This window comes from Clytia hemisphaerica, unplaced genomic scaffold (genome assembly GCF_902728285.1).
Source record: "Clytia hemisphaerica strain Z4C2 unplaced genomic scaffold, Clytia hemisphaerica genome assembly, whole genome shotgun sequence".
Classification (NCBI taxonomy): Eukaryota; Metazoa; Cnidaria; class Hydrozoa; order Leptothecata; family Clytiidae; genus Clytia; species Clytia hemisphaerica.
Window position 1 is genome coordinate 527,947 of NW_027103657.1, and position 16,040 is coordinate 543,986.

At 37.2% G+C, this 16,040-nt stretch overlaps 1 protein-coding gene and 1 long non-coding RNA gene across 2 annotated transcripts in view; one reads left to right on the forward strand and one right to left on the reverse strand.

Moving 5' to 3' along the window:
- The window catches only part of LOC136803270 (uncharacterized), a 225,700-nt gene that overhangs the window by 88,757 nt on the left and 120,903 nt on the right, over positions 1–16,040 (reverse strand). The gene's annotated exons all lie outside the window — the stretch shown is intronic.
- LOC136803256 (uncharacterized) overlaps positions 1–16,040 on the forward strand; it is a 118,274-nt gene that overhangs the window by 487 nt on the left and 101,747 nt on the right. The window lies entirely within an intron of this gene.

The following is a 16,040-nucleotide window of genomic DNA, read 5'->3' on the forward strand; positions in this document are numbered from 1 at the left end:
ATCCCCACTGAATTTTCTGGCTTGAAAACAATTGAATTGAAATCTCCCGCCATAAAAAATATTGGTAATATTGAGTTTCAGTCCGTTGTTTTTATCCCCACTGGCTGAAAAGATCCTCTACCGGGTCTCTGAGTCTTACCAGGTCTGCGGACGATGTTATACTGTGCGTTCAATTACCATTCTGTACTTTCATACTTTTCATAATGAATTAATGAAAGATCAAAATAGCCTCCACTTTACCTAAAAACTATTTGTTAATTTTCAGATTATAAAGCCCCTTTATACACAAGAGGAACAGGCAACAAGACTACAGACCAGAAAATACCCATGAACAGGAAGAGTATATAGCACCGCGATACCGTTGCAATGACAAAACTATAACGGTAAAGTAGAAAAAACTTTTTATTGTGTACTTTTGCGATGCAAGACTTAAAAATTTACCAATGGATCGTCTTGATCCATTGAAATTAAGTTGATATTAACCCTTGAAAACCGTGTTTTTCAGCCAGAAACAGCTGTTTTGTCCAGTTTTTGCGCTTTTTGAAGCTCAATATCTCGAGTTAGGTACTGAAATCACCTATACTTGCAATATATCTCTAATCCTAATTTTTTGAGAGCTTTCCAAAAATATACAACAGGTCTCCGTTTTCTCAAGCTAAAATTTTCGTTAATTTTTGACCCTATGATTTTTGCCTGAGACCATCATATTTGTCCGAAAATCATACCAAAGTGTCCGAAAAAAAATTGGAAACATCGTAATTTCAATTCCCCTACCCCTTAGCTTTCCAAAAATGTATGACAAGTGCTTTGACCAAAACAATCGAGCGATTTTATAAAATGTCCTCTACTAGTTGGTCTGATGTTGAAATACTACTTCTTTATGAACTCATACACAAATATGGGGAGTATAACAACTCCAAAATTCTTAAAGCCTTTAACTTACAGGCTGTTGAATTGAGAAAGCTCTCTTACCAGATAGACACTAAGTCGCTCAGAATCTTCAAGAGAGTGGTTTTCAGGTATTTTAACAATGATGTTGCAGTGTTAGTAATTGACGCTAAAAAACCAAAACTTATTTTTGTTGTTTCTGCATCTTATTTTTCTATTATCTAGATATCCAAACTCTAGATTATTCTTTAGTTTGATGTTTTTGCCATTTACAGCTCTGTCTAGCTAGATACTTGCAGGGTTCGAAAATTTCTAGCTTCCCACAATATTTGACTTGTCAAACACGCATGCATTACTATCTTCTAAATCACATTCTAGATGCTAAAAGAAATAATTTTTTCTAACTTAGACACAAGTTATGGGAACATAAGTTAGGGGAAAAAACTTTCGCGGAATTTAATTTTGTGGTTCTTTTTATCTCGGAAAGATCTTTTTAGGGCAAATTGTAAACAAAAAATTCTCTCAACCACGAAATTAAATTGCGCGAAGCTTCCAAATTGCGAAACTGCCAAACTTTGCAAAAATTTCTTCCTGCAAAAATTTCTAAGTAACGTTTATTATCACATTTTTAAAACCATTTTATAACATTTTGATGTAAAGTTATTTGTAAAGGGCCAATTAGGGCTAAAGGACTAATTAAAATTTTATAATCATGCATGGCATGTGCTTGAATTCTTTTCGTCATTCCCCAACCATTAACCCAAATTGAACACCAACCAAATCTAATTATTCAATGTATTTGTCAAATTAGTGTTATCTCAGGTTTTATTATGGGCAGAATTTTTTCTTATCTGTAATAACATTTTTTTGGATCAAGTTTTTTTTTGTCACCTCGTAAAAACTTTTTGAAAACAGTCAAATTAATCAAATACACAACATCTCTTAAAAACAAGCGGAAACACTGGAGTACATATGAAACCATTGAAACCAGAAAAATAGTTCGGCCTATTAGATCCACTTGCTTAGCTAGAACGGCCTATATATCTTAAAAACAAGCGAAAACACTGGAGTACATATGAAACCATTGAAACCAGAAAAATAGTTCGGCCTATTAGATCCACTTGCTTAGTAAGAACGGCCTATATCTCTTAAAAACAAGCGAAAACACTGGAGTACCTATGAAACCAGAAAAATAGTTCGGCCTAGCCCTACTTGCTTAGAATGGCCAATATCTCTTAAAAACAAGGGAAAACACTGGAGTACCTATGAAACCATTGAAACTAGCAAAATAGTTCGACCTAACCCTTCTTGCTTAGCTAGAATGAAAAACAAGCGCGGAAACACTGGAGTACACATGAAACCATTGAAACCAGAAAAATAGTTCGGCCTAATAGCTCCACTTGCTTAGCTAGAAAGGCCAATATCTCTTAAAAACAAGGGAAGCCACTGACGTACCTATGAAACCAGCAAAATAGTTCGACCTAACGCTTCTTGCTTAGCTAGAATGAAAAACAAGGGAAAACACTGGAGTACCTATGAAACCATTGAAACTAGCAAAATAGTTCGACCTAACCCTTCTTGCTTAGCTAGAATGAAAAACAAGCAAAAACACTGGAGTACACATGAAACCATTGAAACCAGAAAAATCGTTCGGCCTAATAGCTCCACTTGCTTAGCTAGAATGGCCTATATCTCTTAAAAACAAGGGAAAACACTGGAGTACATATGAAACCAATGAAACCAGAAAAATAGTTCGGCCTAGCTCCACTTGCTTAGCACGGCCTTTATCTCTTAAAAACAAGGGAAAACACTGGAGTACCTATAAAACCATTGAAACCTGATAAATTCTTCGACCTAACCCTTCTTTTTTTAGCTATCAGGCCAATGTCTTGTAAAAACAAGCGAAAACACTGGAGTACCTATGAAACCAGTGAAACCAGAAAAATGGTCCGGCCTAGCTCTACTTGCTTAGCTAAAATGGGCAGTGTCTCGTAAAAACAAGAGAAAACACTGGAGAACCTATAAAACCATTGAAACCAGAAAAATAGGTCTAGCCTTTCTTGCTTAGCTAGAGCGGACAATTTCTTGTAAAAACAAGGGAAAACACTGGAGTACCTATGAAACCATTGAGACCAGAAAAATAGTTTGGCCTATTAGCTCCACTTGCTTAGTAAGAATATGCAATGTCTCGTAAAAACAAGCGAAAACACTGGAGCACCTATGAAACCATTGAAACCAGAAAAACAGTTCGGCCTATCAGATCCACTTGCTTAGCTAGAACAACCAATATCTCTTAAAAACGCCAGAGTACGTATGCCTAATGTCTAATGTAATATGTTTTTAAATAGTATATTATATATCATGTTGCAACCATACTACTCTATAATACGTCTAATGTTTGTTGGAATACCGTCAGATTCAGATCTGATGTGTATTGAAAAGGCCGACGATTTCGCTTGCCCATACATTGCGAGCTTGCCGGAAATGGGTACCAAAATACTTCTCAGATCATTGATGCCTTTTGCCCCATAAAGAGCGATTTCTCCAATTTTACTGGTTACATGAGGTTACAAACAACATTTTCACTCGTTGATATAATAAAGTGATAATTGAGGAAAATGTGTGGTAGATTTTTTAGTACTTGCCACAAATTATTTCATTTCTCTTGTGAAGCGTGTTTCTCGGCGATCGAAGAAAGACGAGAAACGAGTTTCTCAACGGTTTCGCAGGCTAGCGCCTTATGCTGCTTTATATATCTTATGCACGCAGATTGGGACAAGCTGCGCGCATGCGTTGAAAATATATTTAAAATGGTACCTTTCGATTCTGATAATCCTCGCATTTGCAGAAGAGCGCTAACTGAGATTAGTTAAGTTAACCTTTTTAACTCTTCTTTCCTAATTTTTTCTTATATGTGTAAACCGAGACGATCAAATTTCTACGGCCCGTTCGATAAGAAACAAAGACAACGAAATCTGTGAAGAAGTGGTTCGAACAAACGTGAATGTACGATTAGTAACCGAAAATTTACAAATGTAGAAATATTTTTGTTTAACACAATTGTACGTAAAGGGAGGGAAGACCTTTAACCTCCGAAGGTTGGGGTGACGGATGCCATCGGTTCGGAGATAATGTTTCCTCCAGAATAAACAGCCACTGGGGGTTTTACGCTACATGCTTCGTCACAAACTTTATTTTTTATATTTTTACGAGTTTATTTTGGGAATTCTTGTTGTAAACTGAAAAGCGGAAAAATTATCATTGTTTTAGTGTTAACCAGATTGTTATGGTGTTACCACTTCAGTATTTTTCACTGGTCGATCGTTCCATAATCATTTAACTTTTATATCATATGAGCGTGATGTTCAAAAGATAAAATAAATGATCGCTTTACTTTTCACTTATAAGTATTATATTATATACGTATATATTATCTCAGTTAGTCGTGTTCAATGCAATATGATTCCGTTCAATGCAATATGATTCCAAAATTAAATTAAGATTTGTTCTTTATATCTTTACCACTCCAAGCTAAGACGAGAAATAGTGGAGAATGCACTCACTTATTAGTTGTACTGGTCTGTAGGCGTCGCAAATTTTTTTCCGTAGGCGGAAATATCTTTAATGGTCGGAAATATCATAGCGTAATGGTCGGAAATATCTTTTGTTGGTCGGAAATATCTTTTGATGGTCGGAAATATCATTTGATGGTCGGAAATATCCAAAACTCTAAAAATTTGAAAATTTAATGGTGGGAAATATCCCGCGCTTTTAGAAATGTTTCATCAGCAAAAAAATGTAAACAAAGATAGTAGCAAAGGTGGTAAGGCGTGGCCTACTTGTTGTGTGTGCCAGACAAGAGTAGTTTTTTATTTTAAGTTTTTGGGACACTATCTGAGAACTGTTCTGTTTCTCTGTTTTTTATACAGTATTTTACACAAGACGTAGACAGCTTTTTAGGGAGAGAAAGTGGTATTGACCTTTTTATTCAAACACGACTCTTCTTTCTTTCTTGTTTTTTTTATATCCTTTTCTCCTCTAGCCCCCACTGCTCTCAAATCACCCTAAAGCTAGTCCCAACCCTACCTGGACACCCTCCCATTCTAGACCTTACCCCCGGGGGGGGCACTCGATCTGAAAACGACCATACGTTCGGCGGAAAATTTGGCTCCCAAAATTGAACCCTTACAGTGCATCCAGCTGGCAGTGCACGCAGAGAAATTTTGGCCAAAAAATGACCCTTACAGTGGGGACTTTCATTTCTTTGGCTGCTTCTATTTGGATAATGTTTTTCATTGCTTTAGATAGATATAGGTAATAAACACTTGCCTTCATATACCCTGGACCAAGTTTCTTAATCGCGGCTAAGCAAAATCTTTGATCGGAGTTTTTTGAAAAGCGGTACCCTAATGGTGTTGTAAATGCATCGAGAGCGCTAGATCTACGTTCCTCCGAATACTTTTGATGATGTAGCGCCAGGTTAGACGTTAATTTTTAACACTGCAATGACTTCTTTACCGGTACCACTTACTTACTTCGATCAAAAATGGCGGATATAGCCATTTCGTGATGAGAGGTCAAAGATTTTTGAGCCGTGATACGTGATTTGGACATTTTCAAAAGCATGCTTGATTGTCCACCTTTTTACTGATTTGCATGATCGTGATCGAAGACAAAAAATTGCGTGATATCGTGATCAGAGTTACCGCTGGGGGGCCTCCTTTATAGCAGAATGTATCTCATTTATAAATTTCAGAAGTCAGAAGTATGGCAATGATCGAGTCGGTCTCGTTTAAAGAATCAGCTCTATTTCTAATGCCCGTTAAAGCTTTGGGATATAGATTTAATCCTAAAAATGTTCTTGACTTGTTCTTGCCATTTTTGAGTATTTTTGCCCATTTTCTTAATAAATTGGGTGTTTTAGATTCTTCAAAAGCCTTAAAGTGTTCTTAACTTGTTTTGTGTTCTGTATAAAAAAAAGTGTATTGATTTTGCTTCATAAATTTTAGGGTCATCCATTATTCGTTCAAGTCAACTATACCTCCGAAGAAAGCACTTTTTTATGACATCAGTCACATTTGGCTTATTTCAATCGGTGGTACAGGGTGTCCCAAAAAAAAGTATCGACTTCGAACATGATTCTGAGTAGAGGGTTGTTGCGTGTGTCTTCACTTTAATATAACGATTATTATGACACAGAGAGAAACTTTGATAAGCATTGCAAATCTAGTGAAACACGCACAAGAACTTCCTTCCTATAGAAGTGGTACAACTTCTTTTGGAACACCCTGTACTACACAAATACAGTACCGTACGTTTTGACGCTAGTGAAGAATATCGATGTGAACACAAAGATGATCTCAATTTAATCTATTGTTGTTTTATACTGCTACCGACCATACTGGTTGCTTTGTTGTATGGAAAATGTACATTAAAACTACGTAAAAATATGAGAGCGCTTAGAAACGGTCCTGTTGTTGCTTACTCTGTACCAGAGTGTATCTGACGTTTATCGGTTCGTAGTACACTCTGTGTGCATTGTCTGTTTGATAAAAATTTTTCCGTACGGAGACCTCTGCGATGGAGTATAATTTTGAAATAAAATGCCAGCGAAAGCTACGAAAATTGTAAACAAAGGGATGGAGTCCATGATTGGGGCCCACTTTATAAGCATGGGGGGGGGGTTTCAGGGGGTACCCGATTCCGCAATTCCGCCAATTTTTTCTCCAATTTCCGTCAAACCGTCTTAAATTGAACCAAAATTCCGTCACCGAAAATTCCTTTGAAATTCAATATTTTTGTCAAAAATTCCTCAAATTTTGAATATCTTTTACCAATTCCGAAATTCCGCAAATTTTTTTGCTAAATTCCGTTTTTCCGCACCAAAATTGTCTAATTTTCCGTCTCCGTCAGAGAACCCAATTTCCGTAATTCCGTCTAAATTTTCGCCAAATTCCGCCACTCCGTCCGAAAAAAGGGCCGATTCCGCTCCTCCGCCATGAACCCCCCCCCCCAAGCATGTTTTGGCTGTTTTATTAATGTTTTTGAGCCAAACTAAAAGCTGAAAAGTAACGAAGACATATTCGAAATTGTCAAACAAAATTTTTTTTCTACGGCAATGAATTTTGAAATTAGCCGTAGATATCGGGTCTGCGTACAGACAAGATGTTGCTCTACGGCGGGTTGTTCGAAATAAGCGAATTGTTAAACTATTTATTGTCATAGTTGGTATGTTTACAATCCTTACAGCTCCTTATTTTATAATTTACATTTATCGACAAATGAGAGCGGAAAATGTATAAGTCAAGCAGGACTCTCTTACCAAAACTCGCACGTCCAACATTCCAAATAAAAACATTTCACCGGAAATTTATCGTGGCCTGGGTCACAAAATTTAATCTTGGCTACGTTTGGAGAGAATTTTCTCCTATCATCGGGTCAGGAAATTACAATTGATAATTATGGGTAATCAGAAGGTCTTAGTACCAAATAGTGGGGAAAACATCCTCCACATTGCCCAATGATGGAAGAAGAATCTCTCGAAATGTAGCCAAACGTGAATCTCGTGATCCAGACTACGATAAACTTCCTTATGAGTGTCACTGGCACGATAAACTCAAACTTATTATTTAGATTTCAGAGGAAGATACTTTGAATGACGATAACTGCGTGCTAAGGAAATGTGTAGATACCCTCTGGAAAATAACAAAATTTGAAAAAAAAACCCTTGGAAAAATTCTTTTCATACCTTAAAGTGATGGTGGGCAAGCTAAAATCAGTCTTTTACCCCTGGAAATTTCAATTAGTTTTTACCTCCTATAAATGAAAAACACTCTTTCAGACCCACTGGAAATTCTTCTCGAATTACCCCCTGGAATTCTGCGACCAGATTTGGCATCTACACCGGCTACTCTGTTTTTTTCTATATTATTATTCGTTTTAATTCAATGCTATAATTCGATACCAAACGAACAGAGTAGACAGGTCTCCCAGCTACTGCCGACCATACTGGTTGCTTTGTTGTATCGAAAATGTACATTAAAACTACGTAAAAATATGAGAGCGCTTAATAACAGTCCTGATGTTGTTCTACGGCGGGTTGTTCGAAATAAGCGAATTGTTAAACTATTTATCGTCATAGTTGGTATGTTTACAATCCTTACAGCTCCTTATTTTATAATTTACATTTATGGACAACATGAGAGCGGAAAATGTATAAGTCAAGCAGGACTCTCTTACCAGAACTCACACGCCCAACATTCCCAATGAAAACATTTAACAGGAAATTTATCGTGGCCTGGGTCACGAAATTTAAGATTGGCTACGTTTCGAGAGGTATTTATTTCCCATCATCGGGTCAGGAAATTACACTTAATAATCATGGGTAATCAGAAGGTCTTAGTACAAAATAGTGGGGAAAACATCCTCCACATTGCCCAATGATGGAAGAAGAATCTCTCGAAATGTAGCCAATTAAATTTTGTAATCCAGGCCACGATAAACTTCCAATATGAATATCACTGGCACGATAAATTCAAACTTATTATTTAGATTTCAAAAGAAGATACCTTAAAGGAAGAAATTTTGGCGGGAATTTAATTTGGCGGATGGTCGAAAAAGTTTTTTAGAGGGAATTTAATTTGGCGGATTGACGAAAAAACTAAATTTGGCCGGAATTTAATTTGGCGTTTGCTGAAAAAGTTATCCTTAAAATGTCGTAAAAACAGCAAAAAAAATGCAAAAACACCTTAAAAGAGATCATATTTTCAAAAAGTTTATTTTGGCGGGAATTTAATTTGGCGGATTGCGGAAAAAATAAATTTTGGCGGGAACTTAATTTGGCGGATTCTGGCCGAATCCGCCAAATCCGCCAAATTTTCTTTCCGCCAAAATTTCTTCCTTTAAGGTACTTTGAATGACGATAACTCCGTGATAAAAATGTTCAGCAGATTGGGCCATTCCATTAAATTTCCAGCCACGTGGACGAACCTTTTCAAGTCAATAATACCCCCTGGAAATGCGTAGATACCCTTGAAATGACAAAATTTGCAAAAAAATCCTTGAAAAATTTCTTTTCATACCTTAAAGGGATGATGGGCGAGCTATAAAATCAGCCTTTTACCCCCTGGAAATTTCAAAATGTTTTTTTACCCCCTATAAAATGAAAAAACACTCTTTTAGACCCCTTGAAATTCTTCTCTAATAATCCTTTCCCTGTATGGATATAAAATGGAATGACTCTTTATATACATGCTTTGTTCAGATCGTCGGAGCGTAACTTACAGAAACTAATATTGGTGGACAAATTTTGATTTTAGTTTTTTGATACTTTTTCCAAAGTAACTTACAATTTCACTATACGTTAAATAAAATCGGCAAAATTCACTAAATTCATCTTAAATATTTCTCTTGAGATATTCTATATCGTGAGTATATTACAGTGTTAGTTCAATACAATTTGGTTTTTATCTTAAAAAATGATATACGGCTGAGATTTAGATTCAAACGGTGCAGTTATAATGATGACCTCAATTTTCAATACGAACCCCGGTGGGGGCACTGGGTTTGCGGACTGACGGTATACATGGCCAAAGATTGGCTTTTAAAATTGCACCCTTACAGTGCAGCAAAAATTGGTGAAAATCATAGACTTAGAGTGTATTTCCCCCAGATTTTAATCCTTTTTGTGCAAAAAAAGATCAAAATTCTAGCATTTTTGAGCAAAATATCTAGATTTTTCAAGAATGCTCTGAAATTTCTACCCTTACAGTGCATCTCTAACTTTTCCGACCCTTACAGTGCATTTTAAACATCTTGGAAAAGAATCGCAGACCTCTACAAAAGTATAGGAGCATAAGGAGCACGAATCTGTTAGTGGATGCCAGCAGCCTAAGAAAAGGTACCCTTTTAGGGCCAACACATACCCCCGGGGGGGGGGGTACTTAGGCAAAATGGGTGCCGGGTATGTGCGAGCCATAAGGCAAGGGTACCTTTTCTCATTCCTCAAAAGTCTCTCAAAGGGGTACAAATTCAAAAGTTAGTCTCTGAAAGGGTCCCAAAATCACGAAAATCAAAAATTTCTCTCTCAAAGGGTCACGATTTCCAAAAATTTTGACCAAATTTGGTGAAAATCAAACCAAAATTTGGAAAAAATGGACCAAAATTTAGGAAAAAGTCTCTCAAAGGTTCCCAAAATCACCAAAATTTTGTCTCTCAAAGGGTCGATTTTCGATTTTCGGCTCGGACATACCCGTCACCTCGCAAACCTAGTACCCCCCCGGGCACATACCCGTCGGTCATTTTGCGCAGCTGCCCCCCCCCAGGTACGAACCCCTGCCAAACAAAACTTATAAAGCTTTTTCAAAAATTACCTTAACAATCATGAAAAGTAAATAACGCGAAACTCGCCAATTAATTAGACTTCGTAAATGGGCCACAATGGTGTAAAATCCGTCACATTTTATAGTTTTAAAGCAAAATACGGTCAGATTATCCAAATTCTACACCCTTGGAGTGCAATTTTTCTCACCGTTGCTCATTTGGACCCTTACAGTGCACTTTGGGATGTTTGGAAAAAGGACCTTTAAGGGCTGCAGGTATGGTAGGTCATTTACATTGAGTGCCGGAAAGTATTTAAGAACGTATGGTGAAGTTCTGAAAGAGAACGAAATATCGTAAAAATAGTTGATTTTACTTTTTTGTTTGTTATCATACTGGATATTAAAGTCATAAATTCTGACAACTTGTTACCAATGAAAAAAACTAAATTGTCTAACTCTCAAGTTACTTGCTTTTACACCACTTTGAAATTCTTGATTATAAAAAAGTTGAAAATTTTGAAGGGTTTGTACTTTGCTTCAAGCACCTCACCAAAAAAACTGGGATTTCTTATTCCATTTAAGTGTTTTAACGAAAATTCCATATTTTCACTGATAAACAAGAGCTTTCAAAAGTTTAGTGGGACATCAAAAAAATATTTGGAGAATTTTTGAAAAGTTTCAAGGTGTACGTAAAAAGATAGATGTGACGTCCATTATAGGTATTACTTTGATGTCAATCTAAAGTTCATGAAATTTTCACCAATGATAGATATCACCACAAGGAGTATTCTGACGGCAAAAGATTTTTAATTCTTTGATGACGTCAGCAAAAATAGCAGAAAATAGAATTTTTGAAACACTTCTAATGTGCTGCTAATGGTTCTTGAGATATTCAAATGGCCTGAAGTTTTTAGCCATCAAAATCTCAAAAAAGGCAAAAATTAAATTCTTTTTCTACATTGCAATACGCTTCTTTGATGTACGATTCATCATACTAAGAGGGGTGGAGCTGATCCCGAAAAATTAACGAAAATTTATACATATGCATTAATTTACGTGAGGTCGAAAGAGGAGCCTTCGGGTCGCCTCCGACTGCGGTCGTAAACTTACTTACTTTTCAAAAAGGGTTATCCCAGAAGTCCATACTCTAGTGTCCCTTACTAATACATTTGGTTTATTACCGTCGTTCTGCATCTCCTTCAGGTATTAAGACTCCACCCACACTCCAGTAGAAAGAAATCAGGCCAGTTGATCCTTTTAAATCTGTGTCTTCTCTCGCCAACCTTTTAAATACATACATATCTATCAATAAATAATATATAATATATATTATTATTATTATTATTATTTTTTGCATCAACCCTAACGATAATAGAAACATATTGATATTCTATACGCCACCCATCTCTACTTTACTCTACAGAATGAACTATCACAACTACGCCAATTCCATCGAACACCAACAACTCATAACCAACAGACCCAACCGCACAACACTATACAATGATATTAATGGTAACGCCTTTTTCCCAATTCGAAGCTGGCCATCACACATCACAAACTGCTTCAATGAAGGTCACATATCAGACAAAGGAACATTTAAAATCCTAACATTTTTTTATGGAAATGGAGGTTCACCATCTCTCATCATTCCCTACTTACACAGTACGTACCACCAAAACAAGAAGAAAAAACGATTTTACCAAATCAAATGGATTTGCAACAACTTGGAAGCAAACTCTAACAGATGGTATTATTATGACATACAGCAAATGAAATATCTAAAATTAAACGGACAACCTACAAGATAAAATATAAAAACAATGATCGATTCATCCCAAGTTCCATATTTGTCAAATTTATCAATATTTTATTACACAAGGCTTTGTCAATTTTATTCTAATAAAGTCAATAAATTCTATTTCTTACAAACACGAAACTTAATTACAATATTTCTTCTGTTTTTATATTTTTACATTCACCTAACACACCACAAATCCACACCTGCGTAGACTCACATCTCGGTCTTACACTCTCCTTTAATTTCAAACAAGCCTTCTATTTTAATTCAACATATAACACTTCTCATCCACAGCTACAAGATGTACCACAACAACAACGCACATAGAGAATATCGTCTACCATCCATCCACGACCTCCTCAAACAATCAAAAATATGGAAACAACCAAACCTCCCAGAAATCAAACGAAGAAAACTAGTTATCCAAGAGCACACCAAAAACTTTAATGCCAGATTAATCCACAACCTCTCTGACCACAACCTTACCAATGAAGAACACCTCGTCCTTTGCAGAGGCCTAAATTACTCACCAGGCATTCCACAATTCAAGTTTCAATCCAATCCAACCCAAGTATATAACAACCTGAAAAGACACATCGACATTAAAATGTATTTTGACGAAGAACAACAAAACAACAATCAACAAGACAATAACAACAACCAGCAAGACAATAACAACAACCAGCTACCGAAACTCCCTAAAAAACGAAAATCCGACTGGACCCCACCTGCCACACAAAACGAAACCATCAACCATTTCTTCGAGCAACTCTATAACTCCGAAATCGAACCAAGACCTACCGAACGAAGACAGCACAGACATATCTTGACACCTTACAACTCTCTCTTAAACAACCACAATATCATCATAAAGAAAGCGGACAAAGGAGGAGGTTTGGTCATCCTCAACAAAAAAGACTACATTGACAAAATCAACAAAGAACACCTCAACAACACGGACACCTATCAAGAACTAGAAGACGACCCAACCCAACGAATTACCTATGACGTACGCACAACAATCCAATACCTCACTCTCAAACACTATATCGACAACGCCACCGCTAAATTCCTCCAACCCCCTGACCAACCAAGAACTCCAATTTTTTACGGCCTACCTAAAATCCACAAAACCAACAATCCTCTTCGCCCAATAGTATCCGGATTTGACAGCCCCACAGACAACCTATCACGCTATCTTGCACACTATCTGCAACCACTGGTGGAATCCCTCCCTACATATTTGAAAGACACCAAACACTTCCTACAACTGTTAGACACCTGGAACGAACCACTAGACAACATCACCATGATAACAGCTGACGTGACATCTCTCTACACCAACATCCCACATGACGAAGGACTAAACACCACAACAGAGTACTACACTGATCACCGAAGACTACTACCAGACCACGCTCCAAACACCACTACCATCAAAATCATACTGGACACAATCCTCACTAACAGCAACTTTAGATTTATGGACAAGCACTATTTACAAAAATCAGGCACGACAATGGGGGGACGCTACGCACCACAATACGCCAACTTGTTCATGGGTAAAATAGAGACACAAATTATCAATGAATTCACCAACAACGTTTTACTATGGAGACGTTTTATAGATGATATCTTTATAATATTCAAAGGCAACAACGAAGAACTGGCAGAACTTAAATCATACATGAACTTACTACACCCCACCATAAAATTCACTTTTGATCAATCACCAACCACTATCAATTTCCTAGATGTCCAAATCACCATTTCCAACAACCAATTCTCCACAAGCATCTACCGGAAACCCACTGACCGTTCTCAACTCCTTCATTTTGAATCCAACCACCCTTTACACACAAAAGAAGGTATTGTCTACTCCCAAGCCCTCCGCTACAACATGATTATCAGTGATTCTCAAACTCTCACCAATGAACTCCACAACCTATCCAAAATACTCCTAGCCCGTGGCTACCCTCTCCGTATCATCAACGACAATATCAAGAAAGCGCTCACCAAGACCAGACATAACCTATTATACGACAACAAACAACATGAAAATAAGAACATCCTACCGCTCATCCTCCACAATGACAGAGACAAAAACATCCAAAGCAAAATCCAAGATGCTTGGTCAACAATTGAACAGGACGCTGATCTATCAAATACCCTTAAAAGACCCACCACTGTGTACAAAAACAACAAGACGCTAGGGACTAAACTCTCTTCCTCTGATACAAAAATTTGAGAGCTCCAGAATAAAGTTTTAAAGTTTTCATTACATTTTTACAAATGCCTGATTGCAAACATATCCACTTACTCATTTGATCACATCGGACCAGGCTCTAATCCTCCCCAGACTATCCTCCCCCCCAGACTATCCTCCCCAGACTATCAGTTTTTGTTTGTTGTTTGGTCATTCTACCTAAGGAACATCAGAAATAGCTTCTCATTTTCATTGTTTCTTACTGCCCTTGGGTTTCACACAGATATGTCATTAGATCTGCCTCACATCACGAAACATCATTATTGCTTTGCATTCCGAAAAGCCTCTTTGTTTGCAACCAAGTTGTTACAATAATTATCAATAACACTTATTTATAACAACAGCCACATCGCCAGGCATTTGACCTAAAAATTATTTATTTTGTCAACCTAATTATGTTATATACTTCATTCTTTCAATCCATTTATAATCATCTTATCGATAATTTCCAAACCAGAAGAAAGATCAAACATCCTTTCTACTACTAAATTTTCAAGCTTCATACTATTCTCCTACATACCTACAAGTTTCCACTCCCTCCCAACACAAAGAAGTTGTCCCCCCTTGTCCCGCCATCTTTGTCTAAGTACCCCACGTGAAAATCAGTTGGTCTCGGTCGGGTTTTTCACCGCTATCGCCTTGGTTCGATACCAATCAGTGACCCATGTCACACTCTTTCACCATATTTTCCGGTCTTACGCATTCTGCTGACCCCTCATCATTTTGGCCTCTGTTGCAACCTTCTTTCATTCTCACTCGAACTCCTCCTTTCACTTTCGATTTAACGATTTCTCAATCCCTTTCAACACGTCCGAACCCTACCAGGACAACTTTGACAAACTGTCAGGATTCCGAAATAGCAACACTCCAATGCACAATTCTGGTCTTCCACACACTCCATGTCTCCATGTTCCACATCCCCTCGCCATCTTGGATTGCAGTCCTTTCACTTTCGATTTCTCTCTTCCACTTTCGATTTCTCTCTTTCACTTTCGATTTCCTCTGGCACAGCAAGTTCGAACCCCACTATGATACTTCTAATTTCAATTTACTCCAAATAGTAATACTTCAACACTATATTCTGGTCATTCACACACTCCATATTCTGTCAATCCTAAATCATCCTGACCTCTAGTTCAACATTTTTTCTGCCACTCCCTCCTTTCACTTTCGATTTCTCCCTTTTTACTTTCCCTTCTTGATTTCTTTCAGCATAAGACCAAAGTCCAAATCGAAACGGCACCAGAGCACGGTCTAGAGCACTTCCAATCCCAATTTACTCCAAACAACAACACTAACAATACTTTACCATCACTTTCACTCTTACTTCCGTCCAGTTTTCCCAAACGACCCACAACTTCCTGGAATTCGCTACGGGAAAATGCAACAACAGTAAAGTAGAAGAGGACATTGCAGTATATTCGTTTCCTTCGTTTCCTTGGTTTCTGTTTACAAATGGTGCATCCAATACAAATAATTTTTTTTGTTTTCAATTTCTATCACTCACTTGCACAAAACCTGCAAAAAGCATCCACGCCAGTGAAAAAGCCATCAAATCGTTTTTTTAAAGTCATTTTCTACTTTTTACTATTCTATTGTCACCGTTGTCACTTTTTACTATTCTATCGTCACCGTTTTTGGTTGCTGTTGCTGTCGCTCGTTGGTCATTATTTATTATCTTGACAATCGCCAAGTCAACGTAAGAGTATTTCTCTCTACTATAATTTACTACTAGCCATAGCTTTCACTAACTGCCACCCGCTAA